We start from the raw sequence: 12,860 nt of genomic DNA, 5'->3' as shown, positions 1-12,860 counted from the left end.
GCTTGAGAAATCATCACGTCCCTTTCCAAAGGAGTTTCTCTCCCCAAACCTAGGGACAGAGTACTGGTCTGGGACTCTCCTGTGGCCCAGAGCCTGACTCTGGCCTTTGCCCAGTTTGCCTCTTAGCCCTCTGACCTAGGCTCTATCCTGTAGTCTACTGGCCAAAAATGACCGCAGCAAACCTTCTATTTAATGTACCTGTAGGAGGAGGAGGGCTTGAAATAGAGACACCCATTGCTAATTGTGTTGAATGAAGAAAAATGAGCCCTCTGTTTCGAAGGGAGGAATTTGAGCAAAGTACCAAGGAGGCCTTCACTTGGGCAAAAAAGGGGGTGGTCTAGGCCCCAGGGAGTCCAGCGGCACCTGAAGAGCAACTGATTTCACTTTCTGTTCCCCTCTCAGAACCCCTGGGACCTCTACCAAACTGACATCAAGATGAGAAGCTTCGGGGCTTCCCTGGTGGCGCAGTGGTTAAGAATCCACCTGCCAATGCAGGGGACACGGGTTCAAGCCCTGGTCCGGGAAGATCCCACATGCCGCTGAGCAACTGAGCCCGTGTGCCACAACTACTGAGCCTGCGCTCTAGAGCCCACGTGCCACAACTATTGAGCCCGTGAGCCACAACTACTGAGCCCGCGTGCCTAGAGCCCGTGCTCCGCAACAAGAGAAGCCACCGCAATGAGAAGCCCGCGCACCGCAACGAAGAGTAGCCCCCGCTCGCTGCAACTAGAGGAAGCCCGTGCGCAGCAACGAAGACCCAACGCAGCCAAAAATAAATAAATAAATAAAATAAATGTATTTAAAAAACCCCAAAAGAAACACAACAAACAAACAGACAAAAAAGATGAGAAGCTTCTCACAAAGAACTACACACACGTGCAGAGTGGATGTAGACTCACGGAGCTCCTGGACTGGTGGCTGCTGGGTGTCTACCCTCTGTATTTGGTGCTATGCTGGGTCTCAATCCAAATACTTTAGAATTCATTGTCTTACATCTTCCTTCTCTCACCCATTTTTATTAATGCTGATGGGCATTTGAGTTTGCAACTCTTATTACACCTCTGCCACAGAACGATGAATGATAATCACAACGATAGCTATAACCACAGCAACAACCCTCCTATTTGTATAATGATTTAGATCCATGGACCGGCAGCATCAGCAGCACCTGGAAGCTTGTTAGAAATGCACAATCTCAGGCTCCCTGAACCAGAATCTGCATTTTATTTATTTAATTTTGGCTGCATTGGGTCTCTGTTGCTGTGTACGGGCTTTCTCTAGTTGCGGCGAGTGGGGGCTACTCTTCGTTGCGGTGCGCGGGCTTCTCATTGTGGTGGCTTCTCTTGTTGTGGGGCCCGGGCCCTAGGTGCACAGGCTTCAGTAGTTGTGGCACGTGGGCTCTAGAACGCAGGCTCAGTAGTTGTGGTGCACGGGCTTAGTTGCTCCGCGGCATGTGGGATCTTCCCGGACCAGGGATTGAATCCGGGTCCCCTGCATTGGCAGGCAGATTCCTAACCACTGCGCCACCAGGAAAGTCCCAGAATCTGCATTTTAACAAGATCCCAGGTGATTCGCTGCACACTAAAGTTTGAGAAGCACTTGTTTAGTAGACCATGGACAACTGCCATGGGAACTTGGTCAAAGTTCTTGGGCCTCTGGATTACCTGCCTTGTTTCCTGTTTTGTCACCTTCTATCATTGACTCTATACCCTAAATCCTGAAGGGCCTAAGAGTCTGTTTCAGGGACAGCAAAAAGTCTGGGCGGGGAGAGGTGATGGTAGCTAGAAGGAAGAGACACGCATGGACCCACGTGGGGCCTACGAGAAACTCAGGGTGCTCCCCAATAACCATTCCCTCGTATATTTAGATATGACCTGGTTACCGGATACTAAAGCAGGGTTAAGAACACCAATGGTTATGGAATGAAACCAGGCTGTTGAACACAAGCACAGAACAAGTGTTTTAGCTATAAAGTTTAACCAGACATTTCAGTGTTCTCTGCTATCAAGTTGTCATCCAATCTCAGCTTGCACTCCAGTGACAGGGAGCTCATTACCTCACAAGGTATCTATTCTGATTCATGGGTGACCAGTTCTGTTAGAAAGTCAATTCCTTGTGTTGAGCTGAAATATGCTTTCCCATGGTTTCTATCCATTTATGGGTCCTGGCTCTGCCCCTTGGGGCGTGTACCCCATCTGCTCTTGCTGTCCTGTAACAGCCCTTCAGAGGTATGGAAACCACACTGCCTTCGGTCTTCTCTTCTCCAAGCTAAACAGCTCCAGCTCCTTCAACTGCTTCTTATGGGACCTGGGCTCCAGTTCTCTCCCCAGCCGTCTGGGCTCCCCTTAACTGGAACCCTAGCAGGATTAAGTGCAAGGGTGCAGAAAGAGAGATCAAGAGGCTAAGCAGCAGCCTGAGCCCATGGCTGAAGATAGGGATCCAAGTGCACGTCAAAGAGGCTCAGCTTAGAATCTAACAGCAGGCCTTTAGTCAGTTGAATAATAAAGGACTTTTGTTCTTTTGAGAACATTTTTAGAACCTGGTACTTCCCACCAGAGGCAAAACAAGGCAGGTTTTAAGTAGTTAGTCCTTGATGCAGTACTGGTTCCTATCCACCTGGAGAGGGTATACCAGCGCTTTTATCTCTCTGCCACTCCCACTACCCCCACTGCGCCTTCCTTCACTACCTCTGTAGGATGTAGCTCCAGTACACCTGGTCAGTGACTGTTTTTGCCAGCCAGGAACCCTAGTAAGACCAGCCAGGAGAGGGTACAGCTCTCATTTTGCCGCTGTTCTCCTGTCTCCTCGTGAGCTCTTCTCTGGTCACAAGACTGTCTTTTCTACTCTCTGGGTGCTTTTCATGAATCTGCTTGAACATTCCATTGCTTAAGCTACTTTTCATAGATCATACTTTCAGTGGCCTGGGCCCCTCCAACTACGGTGAATAATAAAAATAGCAACATTAATAGCTAATATTTATTGAGCATTAAGTGTTTATTATGTTTCAAGCACTTTACATACATTAACTTATTTAATCCTCACAACAACCCTACAAAGTGGGTGCTATCTATTATTAGCCCCATTTTCCAGATGAGTAAATTGAGGCATGGAGAGGTTAACTAACTTGCCAAAGGTGGCATGGGAGATATATAGTAGTATGTAGATCTAGCTCCAAAGCCCATATGCTTAGTCACTGTCACTATAGAGGCAAAATTTCCCCAGTGTATCCACAGACCACCTATATCAGAATCACTTGGAGAGCCTATTAAAAAGTTCCAATCCCAGGGAAAACTATGCCTTCATGCTGTCTCACGGGGTGGATGGACCCCATCTTTCCTTCACCTTCTGAGGCCTGTGGATCTCATAAGCCCGTATGTCTCTCAAACTCAGGGGTTATCAGAACCCCCTTCAGAGCTTGTTAAAAACACAGGCACTGGGGCTCCACCTCCAGAGAGTCTGATTCAGCAGGCCTGAGGTGGGATCCAGAAATGAGCAATTGCCATCATTTTAACTGTCATAAACACTGAGTAGTCCTCACTGCAGGTTTTCTCCAGCTTTCTTTACCCACTCCGGGCCTCCTTCTGGCTCAGCAAAGGCTCTCACCATCTCCTGATGTGAGGCTCTCTCGGCTCTCCACTGCACAGACCTCTCCTTTCTTCAGATCTTAGAAGGTGTCTTTCCCTGCGCAAAACTGTACAAATATGGGTTCTTGATCCATCCCCTTCTGGCCTCCTGGGGAGGATCAAGCACTTTTGCTCTCTTTCCCCTACTCTCTCTGGCTTCTCTCCTCGAACCATAAATGCACTCAACCCTGCCTAGTACAACAGAAAAACAAAAAACAAACCTTTCTGCTTTCTACATGAATTACTGTTCTCTCTTCTCATTCACTGTACACTTCTAGAAAGAGTACTTTATAGCCTCCTTGGACAAGTTACTTAATCACTCTTTACATTAGTTTTCTCATCTGTAAAATGAGGATTATGATAGTACATACCTCATAGGATAAGGAAAGATTAAATTTATGAATATATGCAAAGTGCTTTGAGTAATTCCTGGCACATGGTAAGTGTTCAATATAATAATTATCAGCCATGTACATGGTAGCTATTATGATTATTCACAATAGCCAACAATCTAGTCTCAGTCCTCATGCTGAAATTCTGTGACCTTCAATTCTGTTTGACTTCCCTCTTTTTGTTTTTAATATTATTTACCGAAGAATAACACACATACAGAAAAGTGCCCATTTCATAAGGGTACAACTCCATGAGTTTTTTCAAGTGAATATACCTGTATTACTAGTGCTCAGATTAAGAAATACAGTAGTAGTATCATTACCCTCAGAAGCCTCCCCCCACTCTCTTAGGCACTTCTCCCATTGTAAAAATTTATTTTTAACATTTTTGGTTTTTATATGACACCTAAAAATTTAGAAGGACAATTAATTTTCTTGTAAATTGCCTATTTACTTGTATGGTCTCATTTTACAAATTACTTTGCAGCTTCATTTTTCTAATGAGCACTTAAAATATGAAGCTACTTTTAGGAAAACACTGAATTAAAAAATTTTTAATTTGAATTATTCATTATAATGATTTTCTGTGTCTCAAGAAAGATTTTAACTTTTAATCATGCTAGCTATTGTGTATGGAGGTAGCACTACAATACTGAAATTTTTTTAATTTAACATTTAGAGCAAGCCTGTTTGTTAGGGAAATTTTTATTCACTGGAAAAAAATCATGGCTAATTGTTTTTTCATTAAAAAAAGAAAAGCATTTGCAATTTTAAATTATTTTTTTCTTAATTGAAGAAAGGTCTTTTGTTTGCAGAAAAAAATACTACAAAATGATTTTAATGAGTCTCTTACAGTATCTAGGAATCTTTATACTGATTTGTTTTTATTGAAATACAATATAAAATAAAACTGTAATATATGCTCACTGTCAGTAATCTGGAGAAATTAAATTCCATAATTCCACTGGGAGAAAACCTCTGTTAACATTTTGTGTTTATTCTTGCCATGCCTGTTCTACTCAAATAGACCTGTGAAACAAAGAAACAACAGGCCCAAAATGAAGTCACTTGTGCTATGCCCCACATCAGTAAACCAAGACTTAATACATAACCAAATTGCAGTTTTAGCCCATCCCATGAAAGTGACTTTAACCAGTCAGTCTGGAATTTCCTGGTCAGCACTAGTGAGGTAGTCTGCCACAAAGACCCCTGCCTTCCCCAAAAGGAAGGTGACCTTGTCTGAAATAACCCGTTCTTTTGTTTATGACTTCTTTGTCCCACCGCTTCTCTGCCTTTCAAAACCTTCCATTTTGTACAGTTCCTTGGAGCTCCTCTCTACTTGCTAGATGGGATGCTGCCCGATTTATGAATTGCTGAATAAAGCCAATTGATCTTCAAATTTACTCAGGTCAATTTTGTTTTTTAACAGAACTCTAAGCGGTGCTCCCCGCCATCCTGTCTGCCTATCACCCTACCCACCTTGGCCTCTGGGGACTTCCCTTCTATCTTCAAAGATCAGTGAGGGAAATACATCAAGGCTAAAAATTTGACCTGGCTCAAAGTAAAAAATCAAAAAAACAAACAACAAAGCAAAACAAAAAGTTCTTAAATTTCAAAGTTTCTGTGGCAATTTCTTTGTGTCACCAAGGTTTAGTGGTTCTGCTTTTATTTTATTTATTTATTTATTTATTTTTAAAAATAAATTTATTTATTTTTTATTTATTTATTTTTGGCTGCGTTGGGTCTTCATCTCTGCGCCTGGGCTTTCTCCAGTTGCGGCGAGTGGGGGCCACTCCTCGTTGCGGTGTGCGGGCCTCTCACTGGGGTGGCCTTTCCTGTTGTGGAGCACAGGCTCTAGGCGTGCGGGCTTCAGCAGTTGTGGCTCACGGGCTCTAGAGTGCAGGCTCAGTTGTTGTTGTGGCGCACGGGCTTAGTTGCTCCGTGGCACGTGGGATCCTCCCGGACCAGGGACTGAACCCATGTCCCCTGCATTGGCAGGCGGATTCTTTTTTTTTTTTTTTAACATCTTTATTGGAGTATAATTGCTTTACAATGGTGGCAGGCGGATTCTTAACCACTGTGCCACCAGGGAAGTCCAGTGGTTCTGCTTTTAGACAAGGCATTGTAGTGGGCCTCAGGTCTCTGCATCAGTAGAAGCAGAAGAAAGAAACAGAAACTGCTTTGCAAAACTCAAAATCCATTGTGGGTCCGATTTCAGAAAAAAATTATACTGCTTTAAAAATGTGGAATTAATGATCCCCTCATCTTACCAATGAAGGTAGGAAGGGCCAGAGAGGGGGAGTGTTGGGCTGATGGTCACACTGCAGAATTCCACGGCTGACTCATCTGTGTCACTTTTCCCACTGCACTGTGCTGCTGCCACACGCAGCATTGACATGACTCTTGGCTGTTAAGTCAGGCAGAACAGTCCCAACATAGCTTCTGGGGCCATCGGGAGGAATCCCTCATGAAATGGCCGTAAATTCATATATGAGATTCAAAGAGACCTCGTACGTGACCTCTGACAATGCCCATGTGTGAGCGAGAGACTCTTTATGAGCTCTGCAAGCCTGAAATCACCTTGTAAAGGTGGAGGGCAGGCCTGGAGAGGAGAAATTCCTGCTGTGGAACACACGTGCATCTGCCCCTAGGGCCTGCCTCCTTCTTGGCCAAAGCAAAGAGCCTGTTCAAGCAAACTCAAGTGGATTTAAAGAAACACACTTATTTTTCCCTGAAAAAGTAATGTGTTCGGGCTTCCCTGGTGGTGCAGTGGTTAAGAAGCCACCTGCCAATGCAGTGGACACAGGTTCAAGCCCTGGTCCAGGAAGATCTCACATGCCACAGAGCAACTAAGCCCGTGTGCCACAACTACTGAAGCTCGCGTGCCTAGAGTCCGTGCTCCACAACAAGAGAAGCCACCGCAATGAGAAGCCTGCACGCTGCAACAAAGAGTAGCCCCCGCTCAGGGCAATTAGAGAAAGCCACGTGCAGCAACAAAGACCGAATGCAGCCAAAAAAAAAAAAAAAAAAGAAAGTAATGTGTTCATGATAGAAAAATTTTAAAATGCAGAAAAATGCAAAGAAAGTAAAAATCTCATAATCTCACAATTCAGACTTAACAATTCACTGCTGACATTTGGCTTGTAGCTTTTTAGTGTTTCATTTATATATGCATGTATCTGTACTGTATAAATGTATATGTATACATATGTATATATAATATGATTTTTATTATAGTAAAATAAATACAATTTACCAGTTTAACCAAAAAATGTGGAATTTAGACTTTATTATCTCTGAGGATTATTTGCTTTCCTTGAAAGCAGTGGGATGTGTGTATGACAAAGAGAGAGGCTGTGAACTGTGGTCAAATAGTTACCTACTAGAGAACTACAGGAGGAAGGATGTAGAGCCCTCCCTGCATTGTCCTGCTGAAGCTCGTGTCTTATTATTATCAACTGAAAAATTCTGAGCTTGGTGACAGTACTGATGGGTGACACACGCTTGTCTTGCTACTGCTTTTATTTATTTATTTATTTATTTATTTATTTATTTATTTATTTAGCTGTGCCATGCGGCTTGTGGGATCTTAGTTCCCTGACCAGGGATTGAACTTGGGCCCTTGGCAGTGAAAGCGTGGAGTCCTAACCACTGGACCACCCGGGAAATCCCGTACTGCTTTTATTCTTAAAATTTGATTATATAGTTAAAATTTTAAACTATATTTATATTTTGAATAATCAGTGCATTCACACCCTATTCTCAGCTGCTGAGTTTGTCTCCTTGGAGTTTCTTGTGTATCCTTTCTAAGGTAGTCTGTGCTCACTCACACGCTCCTTTCAGTTTGGCTCAGAGGTACAAAAAGCTTTAGTGTACAAAGGTTGTATACGTGAAACTGGGGACACTCTACTTGATTGGTAATTGAAGGGATTTTTAAGGGCCTATCTCAGTGGACCATTTCCTGAGTTACTCCAGCCAGAAACCAGGGAATCACCTCTGATCCTGTCTTTGTCTTTACCCTCCACATAAAACAAATGTTAATTCTACCCCCAGTGTCCATCACTTTGGTCCCCTGTTCTCTCCCTGCTGCCACAGCCCCAGGCCAGGTCAGCGTTGTCTGTCATGGATTAAAAGGCAGCCTCTCAAATCATCTTCTTGCCTCCAATCTCTCTCCTTGCAATCCATTCTTTCCCCTAAGATTCCTTATCTCTAAAGCATAGCTCTGATGTCTCATTCCTTCTGAAAAACTAACTTTTAACGGATTCTACTGCCTCTAGGGTAACATTCTAACTCCTCAGTACAGAAGATTTTTTCCACAAAGGATGGAGCAAGTGGCAGAAATATTCTCTCTTCTCGGGTGTGGCTGGTCACTGAATCTGGGCCCTATGGGAAGGCGGCTCATGATCAGAAACTCATGACCGGGATCAGAAACCAGTTACTCCCAGGACCCCTCAGTGATGCTTGCATTCCTGGGAATGGACAAACACTAATTCACATCAGACTGCCACAGGCCCCCGAGTTCTCACTTACTTCTTAGAAAGCCCACTCCCCAGGGGTTAGGATACCCCGAATAGCCCGTTCTTGGTTTCAAGGTAGCTGAGAAACCCAGATAAAGAGGCTTCGTGGACATGGGAAAACACTGTTGCCGCTACCCATTTCCTTCCTCTTTTGTTTCAAGCAAAATTCTGACGTGATTTTCCAAGAGCTTTGAACTCACCTCCAATTCCAGGAAGGCCTTATTAGCCTCTTCCTAGGAGGTGATTCAATTCGGTGATGAACCTTGGTGGCTTCACCTCAGCCACCCTTGTCAGTGCAGTCCCTCCCCCGCCAGCTCCCACAGATGCAAGATGGCGGGGGCTCCGGATTTTGTTTCTCACAGGTTCAAAGGAGCAACAAAGCGCGTGTGCTCATAGGCGTCACTCTGATTGGGCGGGCCCAAGCCATAGATTCACCTTGAGCCAATCACTGTGGCCCGGAAGAATCGGTGCTTTGATTGGCAGACCTGAAAGGGGAGGGTCCTGGAGGTGAACCGCTGTCACCCCAAGAGGGTGACAGGGGTTCACACCCCCAAAAGGAGATTGGAGGCTTCTGTGGTAATGGAGGGAAACAGACGCTGGAGATGCGAATAACCCTTCATTACTCGTGTCTCGCCCACTGCCACCTCTGGTGTTTGCCTACTGGGGTCCTCAACAGCCTGGGACGCTCTTCCCTGTAGGGCTTCCCCACTAAATCTGAGATGAACTTTCCAAGCTTCCCGTTCCCTCTTCCTCCCTACTCCAAGCTGGCCCAGAGCATTCCCACTTCATTTCCTCATCTTCTTACTGGACCACAGCACTTAAGGGTGGGCCTTGGGTTGGCAGTCACTTGAATTTGTGTGGTTCTCATCTCCGAGGCTGTGAGGCTGCCATGGAGAGCACAAACTCAGTCTTAGTTATCTTGGGGCCCCTACCCTGGCCTTCCTGGGCCCCTACCCAGCCAGCAGCGCCTGCTATTAGAGATATTTAGCGTATTTGGTTTAACTGATTAGGATACTTAAACTGTTTTCAAGCCCCCTCAAATATGTCAGAAGCACTATTCACACACTTGAGAATGTATTCCAGTGTTTCTAGGCTATTCATTAGAACAGGTCCCTTGGGCAACTCTCCAAGCCCGCTGAACCAGTAGTTTTGCACTTAGGAACAAGGGCTGGAGTCAACATTGCAGTTGTGGTATCTCCACCTTACGCTATTCCTGCAGCTCGACAATACTGTTGTGTTCCCAAACTCAAGACTGATCAGGGCCTGGGGGAGGGATGAACATTTCTGTGGTTTTAGAATGAGGACTCAACTGAGTAAAAGAGGCCTAGCAAATCTCCTTTAGTGCTCCCCCAGCTCCCAGCCCAGGCTTCCCCATGCCCAGGGGCTTCTGTGGTTCTCTTCTGGCTCATTCCCCACCTCTAAGTAAAAGAAACCTCTTTTGTTTTCAGATTTCTTCTAAATCCCCATTAGATGCTTGAATGGCCTGAAAACCTCTGAGGTGGTGGTTATCCAGCCTGGGCTTACACATCTCCAATAACAGAGAACTCACCACCTTGTGAGATGGTTTTTCATATCTTTGAATAGCTCTGATTATCAAAACATTCTTTCTTACGCCAAACCAAGACTGCTTCCCTATTGTTTCTGCCGTGTAGTGTTGTGGGGTCATACACAATATTCAGAGACAGGTCCTAGATTTCTGTGTGTGTGTGTGTGTGAAGGAGAGAGACAGAGAGATAGAGAGACAGAGAAACCAAAACAGACACACAGGGAGCTGGAAGGGCCTACAGAGATCATCTAGGTCAGTGGTTAACAGAGTGTTTTGGCAAGATTAATTCAGGAGCAATAAACATATTTAGGGGGCACATTTTTCCTATTCAAAGTCAAGTTGGGACTTGATGGTTGAGTAAATGTGCATATGCATAATCCCCCTAGGAGATACCCACTGAAATAAAAAAGAATCTAAATGAGATAAGAAGTTGTCTTCTTTTTCAAACTAGGAACAGGCCACAGACGCATAGCACAACCTTGGTATCTCCACATGCAAAATAATTTAAACCAAAGTAAAAATGAAGACACCAGGAAAAAAAGGCACAAGCTACCTGGCTCCTCCCACGCCCTCCCAGACCCCATGACAAAAGGCCAGTTCACTATTTCTGTTTCCTTTGTTTTCTATCTGTTGCTCCAAGGGCTAGGTTTTCTCTTTCCTTTATTCTTTTTTTTTTTTTAATCTTCTAAATGGGAGCATAGGCAATTCGCTTTTAGTTCTACTGGTGGTTATTTTTGTGATGGTAAGCACCATGCTTAAGCCTATAATTCTCAATTTTTCAACTTCAAAAGTGAAATGGTATCTTTGATTCACCCTCTGAGAGATAAGAAAAAAATTTCACATTTACTCTTTACCTCCTGATTTTTTTGTCTAATTTTTGTCCTATCTATTTTAGATAAATTATGGTTGTTTTACACAGCATAGCTTTTCTTCCAAGGACTGTACCTGACTGTCAAAGAGTCTCACTTCAAAAAAAGGCCCATGCCCAGTTGCACAAGTGAATGGACTATTTCAAACTTTCAAGGAGCAGATAATTCCTATGCTATTTAAATTATCCCACAGGAAGAGGAAGAAAGGAAATAGTGTTTTGAAATCATTTTTTCTAGTTTTTAGATGATACATAGATAAAAATTTCTACTTAAAAATTCAGCTTTAAAAAGGAAATTCTGACACCTGCTACAACGTGGATGAACCTTGAAGACATTACGCTATGTGAAATAAGCCAGTCACAAAAGGACAAATACTGTATGATTCCACTTATATGAGGTACATAGAGTAGTCAAATTGAGAGACAGAAAGTAGAATATTGGTTGCCAGGGGCTGGCAGGAGAGATAATGAGGAGATATACAGCCTTGCAATAAAAAAATTCAACTATATCGAAGTACATAGTTTAAAAGTAAAAGCTCAACACCTTCCTCCTTCCACCCACCCATTTCTTTCCCTCTCCCTAGAGGAAACAATTCATATGGATGATCCAAAACTTACTCAGCTAGTCCTTACTGAGGATATTTAGGTTGCATCTAGAGTTTTACTTGGACAAACAACACTCTAATGAATAACCTTGAAATATACTGCTGTATAATACGTATATCTGTAGTATAGATCCCTGGATATAGACTGCCAGTTCAAAAGCTATGTGCGTTTTATTTAGTGAGTGAGTTAGGTTTAGATTTATTTATTAACTCATATAGTTCAAAATATCAGCCGTTTAAGAGATTACACAGTGCAAAGCTCCGTCCCATCCTTTTCCCCCAGCAACTTGGTTCCCCTCCTCAAAAGCAACCAATAGTATCATTTAAAATATATTCTTTAGTCATGTACAAGGGAAACAGTATGTTTGAGAATGCCTGTTTCTGCATTCTCCCATCAACACAACATATTATCAAACTTGACTTCTTTGCTAATCTGACTCATGAAAAATGGTATCTCATTTAATTTGTATTTATTTAATTTGTAATATTATGAGTAAAACCGATGGTTACTAAAGCTGGGAGACCATGCCAGCCTCCCTCTGCAGCCTCTTTCCCACAGCTCCCTCACCTCGCACCTCTATCCTCCAGCTCCACTGAACACAGAGACACCCTGTTCTTTCACTCCTGCCTTTGCTCTGGCTGCCCTCCTAAGCCTCCCTGCCACGCCAGGTCTGATGAAGTGCCCTTCCTCTGTGCTTCCTTTCATCACAGCACTGGTCATGCTGCTTTCTGTTTATTTCTCTCTATTTTCCATCTATCTGCCATCTCTACTAGATGGTGAGCGCTGGGACTGGATCTTTATCTCTCTGCCTCTATTGTTTATCACCATTCTCTTCAGTAAATATGGAGTGAATGGATGAATGGACAGCTGGCAGTTTCACATGGAGGTCACTGGAATGCAGTTATTCTGTGTGACTGACTGAAACGAGATTTACCCTCTCATAAGAATGTAATATACGTGCAAGGTGGCACTTCAAATCAGTGGTGAAATGGTGGATTACTCAGTAAGTGGTGTTGGGCTAACTGGTTAATTACCATAATTGGAGAAAATCAATTTATGTCCTTATCTTACACCCAAGTAATTTCCAGGTGGATTTGTTAAATAGTGTTAAATATAAAGAGAAAGCATAAAAAACTTGAAAGTATATACGAATATTGATCCAACCTCGGGATGGGGAAGCCCTTTCTTAGCAAGGTACCAAGACAGAAACCATAAAGAAAAAGATCGATAGATAGACTCCATTACAATTTTAAACTTTAGCATATGCAAAAAGTCAGAAACAACACTGAAAGGCTAATAATGTATGGG

This window comes from Eschrichtius robustus, chromosome X (genome assembly GCF_028021215.1).
Source record: "Eschrichtius robustus isolate mEscRob2 chromosome X, mEscRob2.pri, whole genome shotgun sequence".
Lineage (NCBI taxonomy): Eukaryota > Metazoa > Chordata > Mammalia > Artiodactyla > Eschrichtiidae > Eschrichtius > Eschrichtius robustus.
This window is presented reverse-complemented; position numbering follows the sequence as displayed.